The sequence below is a fragment of the Vombatus ursinus genome, unplaced genomic scaffold, assembly GCF_900497805.2.
Source record: "Vombatus ursinus unplaced genomic scaffold, bare-nosed wombat genome assembly UNPS02014807.1, whole genome shotgun sequence".
Lineage (NCBI taxonomy): Eukaryota > Metazoa > Chordata > Mammalia > Diprotodontia > Vombatidae > Vombatus > Vombatus ursinus.
The window spans coordinates 10263159-10277626 of NW_020954585.1; positions in this window are offsets into that span (position 1 = coordinate 10263159).

Genomic DNA, 14468 nt, shown 5'->3' on the forward strand with positions numbered 1-14468 from the left:
TAGGCTCCAGGCCAAGTTGAATGATTCCATCCACCCTCAAGCTCTTTGCTATTCACTACCTTAGGGATCTCTGGACCATATATTCCAAGCATGGAGCATCCAATTTCCCGGGGAGTGTCAGGTCACTGCAATTCATCCCAGCTGCTTGTAGAGGGGCTCTTTGGAAGCAGCCTTAAGTGACTAAAAGGAAGGAACCAACTGAGTGGGGTGAGGGGTGGGCAGTTTTGTGTTTTAAAAAAAAATACAGTTCCTAGGGTGGGGGAGACCTAACTTCCAGCTAGAGATCTCTATGTTAAGACAGCAACAGGAAATACAATTGGGCAGCTAATAAAAACATCTTTGGAAATGATTGGGTGTCAAAGTCAGTAAAAACAAAAAAGGCACACTTTCCCCCTCTACACACCAGATTTTCAAACTTGAGTCTACTGTCACATAGAGAATGTATGTGGCCACAGGGCACTGCCCAACTCCTGGCCTTGGAAGCCTTTTCTTCTCTCTGTGGAGGCCTAATGAAATTCCTGTTAGGAGTAACTCTCTGCTGGGCCCCAAGGACTGGTGATTTTCTGGGGTCCATATCTGGCATATTTCTCTGTCTTTTGTGGTCACAGCTCCTAAAGCCACCAATATCTGTGGGTGACTCTCTTAAACTCTTTCTTTGGCCACTACCACTTCATCAGCCATTGCTACTGCCTCAGGACATTGGTGGGCTCTTCTGATAGGACTCTGGCTTTCCTGAATTCATCGGGTCACCAATACTCACCTCTTGGAAAAACTCATTCACCTGAGGTCAGTACAGAATAAACACAAAAGGAAAGAGGTTCCACATGTTCACAAACACATGGCAGCTGGGTGGAAGATGGGGCGCTGCCCTTCCCCTCACCCTAGGGCTCACTGCAGTCCTTGCCCCACTTGCCGACTCAGTGACCAGCAGCCAATTAGAAGACCTTTCAGCATCAGCAGTAGCAGCCCCTTAGTCATGTACAGTTAGAAATATAGCCTTCCAAAGTTTCACATGTTGGATTGGAACTAGGCAGGGAATATCTGGAATATCTGCACATGCTTTGTATGACTCACCAGGAAGGACAAATCTGTACATGCTGTAAGGCCTGAGCCCTCATCACCCAGTTCTCTCATTACATATATGTGGCTACTATGAATAGCTTTGAAAAGATAGCTCTTTTTTTGTTTGTTTTTGATAAAAACTTTTATATTATATTCATAGCAATGAAATTTTTGGGTCAAAGGGCATGATTATTTTGGGGAATTTTTGCTGTAAATAATCAGATTGCTCTCTTAAATGATTTTTGCAAGTGTGTAATTCCACCAGAATGAACCTGTGTGTATACAAGGTTTCTTTACAATCCCACCAGCATTGCATTTCATTGTTTTGGTTAATTTGATGGGTATGAGGTGTTTACTCAAAACCTATTTTTATTTGAATTTCATAGATTACTACTAATATTGGGCATTTTTCCAAGTGATTAGTAAAATTTATTTACTCTTTTCAAAACTACCTATTTATATCTTTTTTATAGGTCCCTGCTTTCTATCATCCCGTATTCCCTAAGAATTGGCTGCCCGTATGCCTTCCTGATAAAAAGCTGTGCCCTGGAAAAATCCTGATAATATTCTTTCACATTAGGACATGAATGACTGATAAAGCTTAACGTGTTACCACTGCAGATGGTGAGGTGGAAAGAGCTTAACATGAACCATAATTAAAAGACTGGCACTGACCCAGTCTATATGATGCTATCTGAGCACCTGACTGCTTAATATCCTTATCCGTGAAATCAGCTAATTACACTTGTATTCCTCCCCTGACTCATAAAGTCAGGTGAGTGCCCCATTATTTGAGGGAAGAAGGAACTTGAGGCCTTGAGGCAACTTTGAAAACTGCAGATAACATCAGCTAACATGCTCTGTTGATCCCCAGAGGGAACTTAGAAAAAACCTTGATGATACAGTGGATAAGTGTTGGTCCAATAGTCAGGAAGGTCTGAGTTCAAATATGACCTCATACACTTCCTAGCTATGTGATCTTAGACAAGTCACTTAACTTATTTGCCTCAGTTTTTTCAACTATCAAATGGTGATGATAATTTGCCCACTATAGGCATATAATGGACAGCTAGGTGGTGCTTTAGATAGGATGCCAACCCTGGAGTCAGGAAGACTCATCTTCTTGAATTCAAGTCTGGCTTCAGACACTTACTGGCTGTGTGACCCCAGGTAAGTCACGTAACACTGTTTGCCTCAGTTTCCTCATCTGTAAAATGAGCAGGAGAAGGAAATAACAAACTACTGCAGTATTTTTGCCAAGAAAAACCCAAAAAGAGGGGTCATGAAGAGTTGGTCATCACTGAAAACAACTGAAGAACAACATAGGCATATAATATAATAATAATGATGCCTGTCGATTTTACTGAAAAAAATGTGTAAGTAGAGTTTTTGTTAATCAATTTTTGTTATAAATGCATTTGTGGATCACATTAGTTAAAGGCATTCTGTGCCAAATCTTTTTGTAAAGTGAATTTTCCTTTCACATAGCAAATCATCTCCTCCTAATTTATCCCTTTTGCGGTTCAGATTTTTATGTACTGGGTTTTCTTTAATAAAAGGACACCCATGATATGATTCTAAGTTTTTCTGAGGCAGAAACAATTTCTTCTATTTCTTTTATATATCTACCTCATTCACTTCTAGCCAGTGACTAGTTCAATTCTATGCACAAACTGTGTTCAATCAATGCTTGTTGAACAAACGAATGAATGATTAATCATCCTCTAGCCACCTCTGCTTTTGAAAGAGCAACATATTCTCAGTCAGACTCCTCCCCTCTCCCCACTCTGTATGCTCCAGAAGGCCTTTATTAGATTCTTAGGAGAGAATGCCCATTAGAAAAACAGATTACAGGAGGCTGCACTCAGAGCTAAGCTGCTGGCTGGGGCAATGTAATAAGACGGGCCTATTATTCCTTTGGGGACCATAGAGATATGGGGGAGGGGGAATCATGTAAATTCATAGGTATGCAAGAGGTCTATAAATCTTGTCAGTTGAGGATTATAGTGCTGCAATTTTTCGTTCTGATGAGGAATGCTAACAAGACAAAGGAGGAAACATTTTGATGTCATTATATAGGCATATGTCATTCTGGATGAAATTTTAAAAACTCTAGACAGTTCTATATCAATGAGAGATTTTTATAAGCCAACCAGTAGTCATGATCTGTTACCATTTCCGGTTTACCCTTTAGCACCTGTAATTAACCACAAGAGGGACAATGAAAAAAGCACAACAAGGCATACTGGGAAGGGTCTGTCAAATATTTACAAGGTTGCATTTTCATTGAGGGAAATGTCTTGTGTGTGTGCAGGCAGATGTCAGGCATCTGTGTGTATGCTGTGTATGTTAGGGCTAACGTGGGCCAAGGATCTACAGCAGGAAAAACCTAGTCATCAAATTAAAGAATCAGGGTCACCAATACAAACTCTCCTGTTTGTCCTTTAAAGTCCTTCAAAATCTTTCCAGGCTCTTCTTCCTCTTCTCCACCTCAGCTGGAGAAGCTGGGTAAACCTCTCTAGCTTCCTTTAAGTCCCACCTAAAATCCCTTCTTTTACTGGAAGCCTTCCTCCACCCCTCTTAATTCCAGTACCTTCCCTCTGTTAATTATTTTCAATTTATCCTATATATAGCTTGCTTTGTGTATATTTGTTTGGATGTTTTCTCCCCCATTTGATTGTAAGCTCCTTGAAGGCAGGGACTATTTTTTCTCTTTTTGTATCCCTAGCTGTTAGCACAGTGGTTGGCACATAGGAAACTCTTAATAAATGTTTGTTGATTGATTGATTATTGCACATTACTTCCCTTCACAAACTCCACATGGTCCAACCAAATTGGCCTGTTTTCCCTTCATCGTAAATACTATTCTTAGCTTTGGTTTACTCCCACCATTCTTCGTATTTGTGCCTATACGCCTGTTGCTGAAGAAAGGTGGAGAAAATCACACAACCATTTTGACTGGGTCCACTACAAATTTATGTAACATAATCTCAATTGGACCCTCGTTGCTACTAGAAAACCCTACTATACATCATTTATCAACCCACTGTCCCACTCTCCACTATGACTCTTCCAAACCTTTTCATCCCTCCTCAAACCTTCCATGGCTCCCCATCCCCCCATTCTCTTAGCTGAGAACCTTGCCTCATATTTTTCCCTCTTCTCCCTTCTTCCTCATCTCCTACCACTCAGGTGGCTTCTGCCACATTCTTCTCCTTTACCCCTGTATCACATGATAAAGTGGGCTTACTCCTTACCAAGGCTAACCCCTCTACTTGCTCAAGTGACCCTATTCCATTCCATCTCCTCCAACAGATTGACCCCTCTGTCATCCCTGCTTATTTTCAATCTCTTCCTCTCTACTACTCTCTATTGGCTTATTTCCTACTGCCTACAAACATGCTCATGTCTCCTTGATCCTGAAAAAATCATCACTTCATCTTTCTATCTCTTCTACCCTTGGTAGTAAAGTCCTTGAAAAGTTCATCTACTGTAGGTATTTGCACTTTCTTTCTTCTCACTTTCCTCTTAACCCCTTACAATCCGGCTGTTGATGTTATCATTCCACCAAATCTGTTCTCTCCAAAGTACCAACAGTCTCATAGTTGCCAAATCCAATGGCTTGTTCTCAGTCCTCATTCTCCTTGACCTCTCTGAAGTCTTTGACACTGTTGATCATTCTTTCCTCCTTGATTCTCTCTTCTCTCTAGGTTTTTGGGTCACCACTCTCTCCTGATTTTCCTCCTACCTATCTGACCACTCATTCTCTGTCTCCTTTCCTGACCATTTCTGAATCCTCTTCCAGATCACAACCTCTAACTGTTGCTCAGGGGCTCTGTCCCAGGCCCTTTTCTCTTCTCTCTCAATACTACTTCACTTGATGATCTCATCAGTTCCCATGGATTTAATTACTATCCCTATGCTGATGATTCTCAAATGTACCTTTCCAGTCCCAATCTCTTGCTGACCTCCAATCTCTCATCTCTTTTCAGACATCTCAAACTAAATGTCCAGTAGACATTTTTTTGGTTTGTTTGTGTGTTTGGTTTTTCTGGGTTTTTTTTTTTGGTAAGGCAATCGGGGTGAAGTGACTTGCCCAGGGTCACAAAACTACTAAGTGTTAAATGTCTGAGGCTGGATTTGAACTCAGGTCCTCCTGACTCCCAGGCCAGAGCTGCATCCACTGTGTCACCTAGCTGCCCCTTCCAGTAGACATTTTAAAGTGAATATTTTAAAAACAGAATTCATTATCACCATCTGGACTTCACCACCATGCCTCAGCCACTATTTCAGTCTGGAAATTCCCTTAGCATCTGAGACCTCTTCGTCCTGGAACATTCCTGCTGGCCCCCTTCTCCTATTGGTGAATTCTGCCTCACTTTTTATTTTGGGGAGGGGCCCAAGCTAGCCAGTCCTTATTCTCTTTTTTGCTCAGTTTCTGACTTCTCAGATTTTGACACCATTCCTTCATGTGGGTATCTTTCTACGCTCCCCCTTTTTAAACTCCCTTTGGTGTGTTGTCTTCCAGCATTAGAGTGAAAGCTCTTTGAGGGTCAGTACTATTTTTCTTTATCTGTGTATTTGAATTCCTAGCAGGTAGCATAGTTCCTGGCACACAGTAAATGTTTAATAAATGCTTGTTGCTTTGCCTGATTAGAATCTGCTAGGTGGCATAGTATACTGAGCCTGGTATATCAGTATACTGAACCTGAGTTCAAATCAAACCTCAGATACTAGCCCTGTGACCCTGGACAAGTCACTAAACTGAGCTGCTTCAGTTTTCTCAACCTACTTCATAGTGTTGTTGTAAGAATCAAATGAGATAATATTTGTAAAGTGCTTACCAGAGTGCCTGCCACATAGTAGGCACTCAGTAAATGTGTAATTTTTTTTTCCTTTCTTTTGTCTCCTATGGGAAAGGAGGGTTTCCTCCCTGACACCCTTGGCTTCTACACCTGTAATGTGGGCCTTATTCTTTTCCCCTTGTGCTCATATCAAGTAGGATCTACTCTCTACCTACCACCCCTCAGTTCTACCCCTACCACAAGGTGTCTGTAAAAAAGAAGAGAGGATAACAATGGGGAACAGTACCTCAGACAGCCAGGGACCTACTAGATAACCAAACTACTTTCAATTTGCAATTTGCCTAAAAGGAAACCCAAGATTCATGTTTTCTTTATCCTGATTTGAGGAGTTTATAAAATATAACAATCAAAAAGATTCTCTCTCATATAGTTCCTGAGCCCCCAGCCAGATTCTGGCAAAAATGCAGACAAAGAGGATATACATTTTATGCCTCCTTCTTTCTTTGTGATGTGCTAACCACTATTCCTCCCTCTTTTATGTTTCTCTGTTCATAAATAATTAAGCATGCAAGTCAGAGAACTTATAATTAATCAAATCTTTATCTAAATCATCATTGGTACTAATTAAACAGAAAATGTTACCAAACTTGAAAAAACAGGAAAACTTGGGATTTAACATGAATTCTCTTGGGCAGTGAATAGGCAAGACAAGTATTTCACAGTCTGCTATCTATTCTCCTGAATGGAAAACCAGCAGTGACTGTTGGCTCAAATGTTCTCACCTCAATGCCTCTGATGTCTTTAAGCTTTTCTACACATGGTGGAAAGGTTTAAATCTGATCACCTGAATGGTGCTCCTTAATTTTAGGGGTTTTCTTGGACTTGCCTGCAGACAATAGGGAAGTTTGAATCTGAAGACCCTAACTGTGGAACTTAAACTCCTGGTTTTGACTTGCCTATAGGCCTTCTCTGCAGGCCTGTAGGTTCTGCCTCCCCAATTTTTTCTGTTGCTACATAGAATTATATACAGTTTTGTTATGCTTATGTGATTGACTCCTTTGAAAAGTAGGAGAGAAAGGAAGAGGGTATTTTTTTTGGTGAGCTGAGGTTAAGCCAAAAGTCTAATCTAAAGAATCACACATTAAACTAGACACTCAAAAAAAGGAGATAGAGGTAGCCAGCTTTCTGAAAGCCATAGAAAGCTTGTTTTTACCTCAGCATGGCCTTTGGTATTGAGTGGCATGCATAACAATAGGGCAAACATGTAACTTTCAGGACTGAGCCTTATCACTGAGCAGGAACAGGTACCTGGGCAGCAGTGGGCTCTAGTGTGGTTAACTTACTTATTATTTCACATGGTGATGTCTTGTCTCCTCAACTAGATGGGAAGATCCTGGAAGAAAATAACAGGTGCTTAAGAATTACTGGGCACCATTCTCTTCCCCACAAATCTGTTCTCTTACTGATGTGGACACTCTCTTCAGTGATACAGATCACCACCCAGATATTCCTTTTCATCCAGTGTAGTTAAATCCTCTACAAGCACCTGATCTCTTTAATCAAGGAAGAATATCTTAGAAAAAGATAAACCTTGGCAATGAAAGTGTAAAACAGACACATTAATGGATTTTCTAATTGTTCTTTCTGGCTGTGTGAAACATGCCCAAAGAATGCATATTTAAAGCACATATAAGTAGGAAATAACTGAGCTGAACTCAATGCTAAGTCATGGTAGTGTAATCTCACTACTTAAAGCTAAGTTTTTTTTATGTCTAGGAATCATTAATTGTTTTTGTGGGTTTTTCCCCCCATTTTCAGTGAATTCACATATTTTCTTGGGTGAGTTTTACTCTTTTTTCCCCTTTTCCCACTTTCTTTTATTTTATTAATTTATTATTTTTAGTTTTCAACATTCACTTCCACAACATTTTGAGTTCCAAATTTTCTCCCTATCTCGCCCCTCCCCCTCCCCAAGATGTCATGCATTTTGAATACCCCTTCCCCTAATCTGCCCTCCCTTCTATTGCTCCCCCCCTTATCTTATCCCCTTTTCCTTCTATTTTCCTGTAGGGCAGGATAGATTTCTATACCCTATTGCCTGTATATCTTATTTCCCAGTTGCATGTGAAAACAATTTTTAACATTTCTTTTTAAAACTTTGGGTTCCAAATTTTCTCCCTTCCTCCCTCTCCACCCACCCTCATTGAGAAGGCAGGCAACACATTACAAGTTTTACATATATAGTCATGCAAAACACTTCCATAGTAGTCATGCTGTGAAAAACTAACTGTATTTCCCTCCATCCTATCCCACCCCCCCATTTATTCTATTCTCTCTTTCAACTCTATCCCTCCTCAAAAGTGTTTGCTTCTGATTACCCCCTCCCCCAATTGGCCCTCCCTTCTATCATTCCCCCCCTCTTATCTCATTTCCCCCTGTTTCTCTGTAGGGTAAGATAGATTTCCATACCCAATTGAGTGTGTATGTTATTGCCTCCTTAAGCCAAATCTGATGAGAATAAGATTTACTCATTCCCTCTCACCTTCTACCACTTCCCCTCCACTGTAAAAGCCTTTTATTGTCTGTTTTATGTGAGGTAATTTACCCCATTCTACCTCTCCCTTTCTCCTTCTCCCAGTATAATCATCTCTCACCCCTTAATTTTTTTTTAGATATCACCCATTCATCTTCAACTCACCCCGTGCCCTCTATCTATCTATCTATACTATACTTTACTATACTATACTATACTATACTTTTTTCCCTCCCACTACCCTAATATTGGCAAAGGTCTCATGAGTTACAAATATCATCTTTCCATGCAGGAATGTAAACAGTTCAACCCTAATAAATCCCTTATGATTTCTCTTTCCTCTTTACCTTTTTATGCTTCTTTTGAGTCTTGTATCTGAAAGTGGAATTTTCTATTCAATTCTGGTCTTTTCATCAAGAATGCTTGAAAGTCCTCTATTTCACGGAATGACCATTTTTTTCCCCTGAAGAATTATACTCAGTTTTGCTGGGTAGGTGATTCTTGACTGTAATCCTATGTCCTTTGACCTCCGGAATATTATATTCCAAGCCCTACAGTCCCTTAATATAGAGGCTGCTAAATCTTGTGTTATCCTGATTGTGTTTTCACAGTACTTGAATTGTTTCTTTCTGGCTGCTTACAATATTTTCTCCTTGACCTGGGAACTCTGGAATTTGGCTACAATATTCCTAGGAGTTTTCCTTTGGGTATCTCTTTCAGGAGGTGATCAGTTGATTCTTTCAATTTCTATTTCGTCCTCTGGTTCTAAAATATCAGGGCAGTTTTCCTTGATAATTTCTTGAAAGATGATGTCTAAGCTCTTTTTTTGATCATGGCTTTCACGTAGTTCAATAATTTTAAAATTATCTTTCCTGGATCTATTTCTAGGTCAGTTGTTTTTCAAATGAGATATTTCACATTGTCTTCTATTTTTTCATTCTTTTGGTTGTTTTACAATTTCTTGATTTCTCATGAAGTCATCAGCTTCCATTTGCTCCATTCTAATTTTTAAGGAATTATTTTCTTCAGTGAATTTTTGGACTTTCTTTTCCATTTGGCCAATTATGCTTTTTAAGTCATTCTCCTCATTGGCATTTTGGACCTCTTTTGCCACTTGGGTTAGGCTATTTTTTAAGGTGTTATTTTCTTCAGTATTTTTGGGGGTCTCCTTTAGCAAGATGTTGACTTGTTCTTCCTGATTTTCTTGCATCTCTCTCATTTCTCTTCCCAATTTTTCCTCTGCTTCTCTTACTTGCTTCTCAAAATCCTTTTTGAGCTCTTCCATGGTCTGGGACCAATTCATATTTTTCTTGGAGGCTTTGGATGTAGGAGCTTTGGCTTCGTTGTCTTCTTCTGGTTGTATGTTTTGATCTTCTTTGTCACCAAAGAAAGATTCTATGGTCTGACTTTTTTTTGCACTGTTTGCTCATGATCCCAGCCAATTACTTGAGTTTTAAACTCTTTGTTAAGGTAGGGGTCTGCTTCCAGCATGGAGAATGTACTGTCCCAAGCTTCAGGGGTTTTGTGTAGCTGTTTTCAGAGATACTTCTAAGGAACTGTAAATTTTCATTTCTTCCAAGGTGGTATGACCTAAGGAGAAGTGTTTACTCCTTTCCTGGCCTGTGCTCTGGTCTATGAGTTACCACAAGCACTCTTTTCTGCCTTGGAACTGCCACCACAAACTCCACCATGCCACCGCTCCTCCTTGTCCCAGGTTCACCTCCCACAACTGTGAACCAGATCCAAGCAAGGGCAAAGCTGCCTCAGCACCAGCAAAGAGATCCCTGCAATTCCACTATGATCAGCCACTTGATTTCCCCTCCCTCTGTATGCCGAGAGCTCTGAAGCAGTCACTGCCTTGGGGTTGCACTGAGACTGGGGACAGATCAAGCTCTCTCACTGTAGTCAGACAGACTTTTCCTACTGACCTTCTAAATTGTCTTTGGCGTTCATGGGTTGAGAAGTCAGGAAACCACCACCACAGCTCCCCTTGATTCAATCCCCTGAAGACTGCTCCAGGTTCACTGAGGCCTGGTTTTTGCCTGTGTGGCCCACACTGAACTGTGCCCCTCTCCCAGCCTGGTGCAATAGACCTTTCCAATCAACTATCCAGGTTGTCTTGGGCTGGAAATTTGTTTCACTCTCTCTTTTTGTGGGTTCTGCTGCTCTAGAATTTATTTAGAGCCATTTTTACAGGTATTTGGAGGGGTTTGGGGGAGAGCTCAAGCAAGTCACTGCTTTTACTCTGCCATCTTGGCTCCACTCCCCAGTTTTCCTCTTTTTCTGCATATTGAACACAGGTGGTTTCTTTGAGAAAAACAAATGGAACTTTGTCCCAGTGTTTTGTAATCTCAAAATTCACAGTTCCTTCCTATTTTTATTCATATCAGGCAACCTTATCCAGAGTCGACACTGTGCCTCAACTACTTAGACATCTGGTTATAGATGAATTGGTGCCATTGAAAATAAAATATCCTGACTGATCCTGAAAAGAAAACATCTGAACTGGTATTGCCAAGACACTAACTAACAGAGGCTCCCACCAGCCTCTGAATATGAACACTTCTCTTGCAATGTTTCATCTTGTGAATTGTAGACTTCAGTCAATTGTCACCTTTTTACAAGTGGAGTGTGCTGTTGTCCTTTGAGAAAGGAAGCAAGTGTTTCATGACGTTCCTTCACCATGACTGCAATGAGGCAGAGTTTTAAGTGAGAGAAAAGAGGAAGGGGGTGGGGACTGTTAGTATAAGTATCAGCTGGAGAAATGAGGAAGAGGAGTGTTTTATCAACTGGACTTCTGGGCAAGTCTCCTAAAAAGAATCGTGATGGTTTTAACTAGTCAGTCAATAAGCATTTGCTAAGCACCTGCTATATTCTAGCCTTACTAAATATGCATTTACTAAGCACTCTTAGCTATATACTAAGAGCTGAAGCATTTCAGGAGTTATGGACAAGAAGTAGTCTAAGGGTGAGCTCCTTTAGGCTCTCTTCATCTGACTGTGTCTACATAGGAAAGACCAGGAATCTGACCAAGCATGTTTAAGAGACAATGACTTTGTCCTTGGGTTGAGCTTTGTCTCTGTTTTTTTACTCATCTACATGGGAGAATGACAGTGTTTTGGGGTTGGGAAACAGAAACCCCTGAACTGATGATCTGTATGTTTTTTTTTTTTTAATTAGCCAAACAAACCTTGGATGGATAATGTCCAGATATAACATCCAGACTTCAGAGGTTAAAATCAGGAGCCATAGAGAATGCCTATCATAAGCTAGGGTGAAGCATGACAGAAACACTCGACCAGGAAGTGGGGTCCCCCCCAAAAAAAGATTTAACCTGAAAACATTAGCTAGCTGGGAGAAAACACTGATCTGTATCTTAAAGACTTTTTATGTGAGACAAGCTGTCTCCTACTGGAGACAACATTTTTCCTAGTCAAGACTCTGTGGAAAGGAATAGATGGACAATTCTGTGAGTGAAAAAGCCAAGAAAGTCATTTGACTAGGGCTAGTTCTGGTCTTCAAACTGAGGGAATGGGTTATCTACATTGATACCTTCTTTAGGAAAACAGCCCATTGACTCAATTTATTTATATAAATATATGAACATATAAACATAGATATAAATATATATGTGTGTAAATGTTTTATCTATATGTATACACACATATATACTTATATACACATATATGCATACACACATGTGTATTTATATACATATATGTATATATGTGTCCCTGTGGCTTTGAACTAAGAGAACATAGCAGCTGAAGCCAGAGTCTAAAAGCAGAGAAAATTTGTGCGATCATGAACTGCCAAGTAGGACCATGAATGGGCAGGCAGTGCATGGTGGAGACTGTGTCCTGGAGAGCAGTATTTGGCAAAGCCAAGGATGGCACACATTATGCATAAAGTGGAGATGTGTCCAATGGCAACTTGTTCAACATAGCAATGAACAGCAGAGTAGTGTTTGGAGGAGCCCATGTGTCCATTGGAGACCAGGTGGGAGCAGGCCTGACAGAAGTAGCATGATCACCAGATTATATCCATGCCCTGCATGCAGCATGGGAGGTATGAGTTGTCCCATATGTACTTGTACCCTGGAGATAGATATTCCCCATATTTGAGACTCTCCTCTGTATATCTACTCTTCCTACAAATGGAGTGTATTTGTGGGAAGGTGTGTCCCATTTTTATGGGGGGAATTTCATTAAGTGCTTTTGCTTAGGTTGTGTTGGGGATAGCGCTCTGGGCCTAGAGTCAGGAAGACCTATATTCAAATCCAGCCTTGGACACTTAGTGGCCCTGGGTAAATCACTTAACTTGGGTTTGCCTCAGTTTTTTCAACTGGATTATAAGGATAATAATAGCACCTGCCACCCAGGGTTGTTGTGAGGTTCAAATGAGATAATATTTATGTAGTAAATGCTTGGCATGTAGTAGGTACTTAATAAATGCTTGTTCCTCTCCTCTGCCTTTCCCTTTCTCTGACTGTTAAAGGTAAACAAATCTGTAGGGGTGAGTTATCCTTCTGAGTAGTTATGTAACTTATATCTTTCTTATCTAACTAGCTGATCCACCCTGTGAACTGGGTGAAGGGTGCCCGCACCCACTACATTCAGATAGCATTTCCCTATACTTTTCTCTTCTAGGGTATATCCTGTGCATTATTAACTTCTTGCATGAATCTCTTTTCCTCCCAGGAGACATTTAGAAAGCCCTTGTACAGGATGTTGAAAATGATGTCACATTGTCCAGTGAAATTTGTTTACTTCACTGATAGAACTGAACTTATCAACAGATTGTAGATTTATAATTATTATTCATGATAGATGCAGGATTGGCAAACTTTCAAAGTGTTGGCCCAATTCTGACCTCTGGGCTTCTGTAGTGCATTGGTTGCTAAGTGCTGACTTTCAAAATCTGGGTGGAAAGGGGTCTTTGACCCTTTTTGGAGCAGAGAGCCAGAATACTAGATTCTTAGAGCCAAGGGACTGAGGGTGAAGTCAGAAACATGACTGAACTTCTAGTCAAACTGTCCTATTAGTGATTCCCCCTTGCACAACATTCCATCTGTGTCTTTGCCCCCCTTTCTGGATTGTACTTGATCCTTATCTGAGTTAGGGAATTCCTGACTTCCTTCAAAGCACAGTTCTGCTACTACTTCCTGTATAAGGCCTTTCCTGATCTCTCCCCTATTCCCCTTCACCTCTCTCTATTAGCACTCTATCCCTTTTGGAAATTGCTTTTTATTATTTTTTCTTTTGTATTGTTTGATATAAGTTTGGATTTATTTTCATTACTCTGGTAGAGTCCCCTCTGGACTACCCTTTACAAATTGCACTCAATGATTTGGTCCCCTAAAGGGATAGCTACTTCAGGCTCCTGGAGTCAACATTCTTAAAACTGTAGCTCCTGAGCTTCCATTAGTACCCTTGTCTTTAATAACAAATCAATAGATACAATTAGGGCAGCTAGATATTAGAGCACTGGGCTTGGAATCAGGAAGACATCCTCATAACTTGAGATCTGGCCTCAGACACTTAGTAGCTATGTGACCCTGGGCAAGTCACTTACCCGTCAGTTTCCTATCTGTAAAGTGAGCTGGAGAAAGAAATGACAATCCACTGCAGTGTCTTCATCAAAAAAAAGCCCAAATGGGGTCACAAAAAACTGGACTTGACTGAACAACAATAACAACAAAAAAGACACAATTAGCTTAAACAAAAGCATTTATTAAAATGGCATTGTAAGATCAATAGCAACCAATCATTCTAATCCATAAACCTAGGATATACTGTCCCACAGCTACACATAGCGTTAGTGAGAAGACTGGAAATACATATACATTTTCTCATCAGACTGCAATCTGAACTTCTCCATCATGTCCCCAACTAGAACCCTTTCCCTTTCCGCCTCTTTTCCCCTTTTGAGCTCCTTTTATGCATTGTCTTTTCCTATTAGAATGTAAATTCCTTGAGCATTCTTTTTACTTGTATTTATATTCCTTGCCCTTAGCACAGTGTTTAGCACATAGTAAGCCAAGCATATTAAAAGCTTGTTGACTAGCT